Source organism: Sorex fumeus, unplaced genomic scaffold (genome assembly GCF_029834395.1).
Source record: "Sorex fumeus unplaced genomic scaffold, SorFum_2.1 ptg000007l, whole genome shotgun sequence".
NCBI lineage: Eukaryota > Metazoa > Chordata > Mammalia > Eulipotyphla > Soricidae > Sorex > Sorex fumeus.
In genome coordinates, this window is record NW_026606064.1 from 52,713,628 (window position 1) to 52,719,627 (window position 6,000).

A 6,000-nucleotide genomic window follows, 5' to 3' on the forward strand; every position below is an offset into this window, starting at 1 on the left:
TTATATGGTCCCCTGAACTCTTCAAGAAGTGATCCCTGACTGATGTATATGGCCCCCAAACAAAACTGCACTGCATAGCACTTCACTGTCCTCCTGTTGTTCACCGATTTACTCGAGTGGGCACCAGTAATGTCTCCATTGTGAGATTTGCTGTTCCTGTTTCTTTGGCATATTGAATATGTCATGTGTAGCTTGCCAGGCTCTGCCTGTGGGCAAAATACTCTAGGTAGCTTGCTGGGCTCTCCGAGAAGGGCAGAGGAATCGAACCCAGGTCAGCCACGTGCAAGGCAAATGCCCTACCTGCTGTGCTATCACTGCAGCCCCCTCCCACACAAAACAACAAAAATAGGTATTTTAAAAGCTAAGAAAAATCTAGAAGGTTGAACATGAAGGTGAAAAGAAAAGGAGTACATATAAATTGAAAGAATACTATTAACCCTAAAATATATTATGTGAAGTATAATTTTAATTAGGGATATATTACATGAAACAATGGTGTTTGCCTTTCTTTTCAATATCTCTTTTGTTTGTTTGTTTATTTGTTTGCTAGTTTTGGGAATCCCATCCAGGAGTATTTAGAGGTTACTCCTAGCTTTGCTCTTAGGAATAAATCCTAGAGGTACTTGGGGATTCTGGGGATGGACCTACTAGTCAGTCTCATAAATGAACTTTACCCACTGTTGTATCTCACTAATCTTCTGGTGCTTGCTTTTCTAAGTTTTCTTCATCTGAATATATCTGACCACTGATAAAATCATCAATAATATTGATTTTGCCTGTGTGAGCAAGAAAATAAATTTAAGTTTGACTTTAGCAACTGTAGAGACTCACAATCTGTAAAGCAGCCCATTAGATAAAATTACTGCTCGAATTGTTTCTTAAAAATATTCATCCCACCAAGTGGATGGCAGTGAATATTTCTCCTTATTTCTTAGCATTTCAAATGCTTTTTGGTTATAATGGAAGACTGAGTCAGGAGAGGAAAGAAAGGAAGATTATTAACTCAGATAATTCTATGATTATGGAAGAATATAAATGGAATATAATTAAAATAGTCAATAATAGAAAGTGTTGTAAACATTTAAAGTCTTTAAAATTATTTTTAATTACTGTGATGCTTTGTTTTATTAATTTCAATTATTCATTAAAATATTTACTAACTAAATATTTAATCAAGTTAAAATAACTAACATAATAAATAACATAAGGCCATTTCAAATGATACTGAGGAAATAAAAGAAAGGATGAATAATGCATGGACTCTGCCCTTGGGTGCTTTTAGTCACACAAGAGAACTGAGATATCTACAAGAATAACAGCAATGCAAAGTAAAATTTTATCAAGAACAACTTTTGTTTTTCACCATATAACAGAGAAATCACATCAGAAAAACTTCGTAAATAACTCTAGGAAAAATAATAAAGTGTGATTATAATCCTTCACTCAATGAAAACATGAGTCAGCTCCAGATTGCCTGAACCATTTGCCTGGAGGAACTTTTCAGAAATGCTGCAGAAATGTGAGTCTAAAAAGAGAAGAGTAATCTCACTGAGATGAATGGCATACATCAGAATTCAATGTTGCTGTGGAATCTGGAATTTGTGCAAGAGGGAAAAATCGAGGAGGAACTTTGCTAGTGAGACACCAGGAAATATACTAGACATTTCCTATGTCTCTTAAAAAAATAATAAACTGAACACAGAGGCCTCCTTAAAAACATAGAGGTATTTATCTTAAACTACACAAACTGCAATTTGAAGTTAGAATATTTTAGATTTATCGGCTATTTTCTTTGTACCCTAAAAAAATCTCTTAAAAAGAAACAGAACTAGTAAATGTACAGTCTGAACAAAACCAATTCTCACGTAAACAAAGAGAGCCTTTGACTTTAAGTAGAATTTACAATATGCATAGCAAATTCTGGGTGTGCTGGGAGCCAAAAGGTCAGTACAGCCTGACATGCAATTTAGGAACTAATTTCTTCTTGGAAAAATGTTAAAATACGTTGTGTAAGTTTCTGAGCTACGCCCGAGATAACTGCCATGAGCCCGCTGTTAGGGCTCACACCCTGGTTCACTGAAAATCGTCATGCTTTGTTAATTCCCCATTTTGCCCACTTCCTCATGTAATCAATTATAAAAAGCTAGCTTGGCAAAAATAAATTTGGAGCGTGATCAGAGTCTTGTCTTACTCCCATTCTCTCTCTCTCTCTCTCTCTCTCTCTCTCTCTCTCTCGCTCTCTCTCTCTCTTTCCCACTCGCGCACCCTCTCCTGGTTACCCACGTCGACTAGTCCCGCGGGGCATGGGTGCAACTATTCTATTTACAAAAAGGAAACAAAATTTGACCTATAATCATGGAAATTTTTCAAGAATTTATTGAAACAAACCCTGAGGTGACAGAGATGTTAAAACTGGCAAATACAAAGAAAATCATAGGTACAGTGAATAAACAGATAGAGAGACTCAATTAAAAAAAATCACTATATCACTGTCAACCTGTTGCTCATCCATTTGCTCTAACCGGCGCAGTAACGTCTCCATTCATCCCAGCCCTGAGACTTTAGCAGCCTGTCCTAACTTGTCTTTCCCAGCAGTGACGTATTAGAGGCTCTTTCAGGGTTAGGGGAATGAGACCCATTATTGTTACTGTTTTTGACATATAGAATATACCCCAGGGAACTTGCTAGGCTCTGCTGTGTGAGCAGGATACTCTCGGTAGCATGCGGGGCTCTCCGAGACGGACGGAGAATGTATATAAGAGAATACAAAATAGTATTTTAAAGCCAAACACATGTGTACTGCTTTAGATGCGTCAGTGGGCTAGACTATCAGATGTCTTGCAAGCACTTCCAGGAACTTTGTTTTACAGTCTCTGGATCTTGGCTGTTGATGGGATTACATGGTGCCGGGGGGGGAGGGGGCGGGGGGGAGCAGTTTGTGGGTGTTGCTGCCAAGCTATTGGAAAACTGGAGGTCTGGTTGAAGGAGGCCCAACCCTGATCCAAGCAGGCTTGGAGATTTTAGTCCAGGGTCCTGCATACCTGGGTTCCTTTGCCAGTTCCTTCATGTGTGAGGCACATTCAAGCGTGTGGAGAGTGGCCTTGAGCATGGCTGTGGCTGGGTTCTGGAGGTTTTCGGCTGCCGGGGTTCTGCTTGGGGCGGAGAGGGAACCTCAACCCACCCCTCTCCAAGGGGCCCCGGTGAAGACAGCCTGGTGCTGGAGCAGGAATAAAAAATAAATTAAAAAATATATAGATAAAATATTTATGATTCTCTGGTTTGTTTTAGGGCAAGCCTGGTAGTGTTCCATTCTTCTGACTTCTCATTCGGGGATCACTCCCGGCCTGACTCAGAGGACTTTAGACGGGATCAAACCTGGATCAACCACGTTCAGAGCCATCATCCTGCATGCTTGACCCAAAAATATAGAAAATACTTATAGAAGTTACAGAGCTTAAAAGTGAAATCTCTGAAATTAAGTACTCACACAATGTACTTGTAGTAAATTGGATAATATGCAAAAAAGTCAGTGAAGATATGGCATGAAGCAACAACAAGTGAAGCACATAGAATAAAATTTTTTAAAAAAATACAAGGACACAGGTATTATTAGCACAGCGGGTAGGGCGTTCGCCTTACAAGCGGCCAACATGGCCGACCCGAGTTCGATTCCTCCGCCCCTCTCGGAGAGCCCGGCAAGCTACCGAGAGTATTCGATATGCCAGACACAGTAACAACAAAGTCTCCAATGGAGACGTTACTGGGCCCGCTCGAGCAAATCGACGATCAACGGGAGGGCCTTTACCTTTACAGGTATTATTACTTATACAAAGATTCTCACAGATATGTACTTAGATTTTCAAGAGATTTTTGCATTAAAAACTACCTGTAACTTAACATGTCTATGCTTATCACTAGTAAAGTGATAAATAGAGCCTCAATAAAATTATCAAGAAAACTTGTACACTTTGTTGGCTGTAAAGTATTTCTTAACCAAAAATACACTGTAAAACGCAAAACAAAATATTAAAATGCAAGAAACAAAAATGTTGTGAAATGTTAGGCTAGTTATGAGGTAAAAAATAAAGAGTACATTTTCAGAGGCCTGGCATTTCTGATATTTCATTAAGATTATTATAGGGGGTTTTTTTGTTTGTTGGAGACCATACCCACCAGTGTTCAATATTCATAACTCTAAGCTTGGGGGTCACTTCTGGTGGTGCTCAAGGATCATACGTGGTGTTGGGAATTGAACAGATTTGGCCACATGCCAGGCAAGGACCTTTATCTCTGTACTATCTTCTCAGCCTATGATTATCATGAATTTTGACTGCAGTTGGTGGAAAAGGATATTTTATTAAAGTGGATGTATACAAGTGCCAAAGATGGAGCAGCACTAAGTAAAGGGGTGCTAGGAGGACCCACTCAGGATGGGAGATGCGGGCTGAAAGTAGACTATAGACCAAACATGATGGCCACTTAATACCTCTATTGCAAAAAACAAGGGAGAGAGAGAGAGAGAGAGAGAGAGAGAGAGAGAGAGAGAGAGAGAGAGAGAGAGAAAGGAAATGCCCTGCCACAGAGGTGGGGTAGAGTGGAGGGGATGGAGTGGGGTGGTGGGAGGGATGCTGGGACCATTAGTGGTAGAAAATGGGCACTGGTGGAGGAATGGGTACTCGATCGTTGTATGACTGAAATGCAAGCACAAAAGTTTGTAAGCCTGTGAGTCCCATTTGTAAGTCCCATTTTTGACTGTTCCATCCTACATTTTTGATTTCCTGTGAATTCCGGGACTTGGTCTTGGTCTGATAAACAGGGAGTTAACAATTGTCCAACATAAAATTCTCCCCTGGAGCTAAGGCTTTCCTGAAGGCTAAATAATGAGAAAAACCTAAGGCAAATGGTTAGGGAAGGATCTGTTGAATCCTTGCATTCTCTGTAACATTCTTTCCATTGAGAAGAAATTCAAAGAACCCAATTTTCATGAAAAGCACCTACACCGATAACCCTTGTCTTTAACTTCCGTGCATTCTCTGTAACACAAAGACTCAGTTTTGCTATAAACCCCCCACAAAAAGAACCTAGTTAACTTAGTCCTATATTAAGTTCCTCCCCCACAAGAGGATTTCCTTTTCCTTTTCTTTCTACTTTCCATTAAAATTTTCTATTTTCTAACTCTGAGTCCAAGCATCTTTATTACTTAATATTATTATTTGTGAAAATACTGGGGAACCTCGGAATTGTGGACAAACAAGAGACTTGCCCTCACCACTCCTGCATCAAAGGGGTGTCAGAGCACTTAGTAATTTAATGCTAGAAGAAAAGATAATATTTTATTCTCTAGACAATTCAAGAATACAAAGTCGATTGCACTAAGGAGAGAAATAGTAGAGTTAAGTTTGAAAGTATAATATTAGGAAATGCTCATGAACACGAGGAAGAATAAATTCTGATTATTGAAGTATACATATAGTTTTAATGAATATAGCTAAAAAGAAAGGAATTACCAGAGTAAAGATAACAAAAACCTAAAAAGAAAACTCCAATTATAAATAGAAAAGAAAATGCAATGAATCTAATAACAAAGAAAGAATGGGTCCAATCCATGATGATGTTAAAATTCCAAGTTATCATTCATTGCTTTGGCAATGCTCTCAACAGATATTGAATGTTTATGTATCTATTTTAAAATTTGTCATCAGCACACATTTTTCTAAGATAATGTTTTAATGCAACAGTCTAACTTTTTAATGCTTAAAAACAGCATCTGGAGATTTAACAAAGATCAGTTTTGTATTTAGGTCATGGTTTTCATAGTTTTGTTATAAGAAACTCTTGTATTGCACACTCTCATTCACCTCAGCCAACTAGATCTCCTGTGTTATTTTCATTCATATTTTACTGCTTACAAAAGTAAAAGTACTCCTTAAAAAGTTTGACCTGGAAATTCTTTGCTATTTTTATCTGAATATTTGTCAGAAAAAAAAAAGAACAAAAACT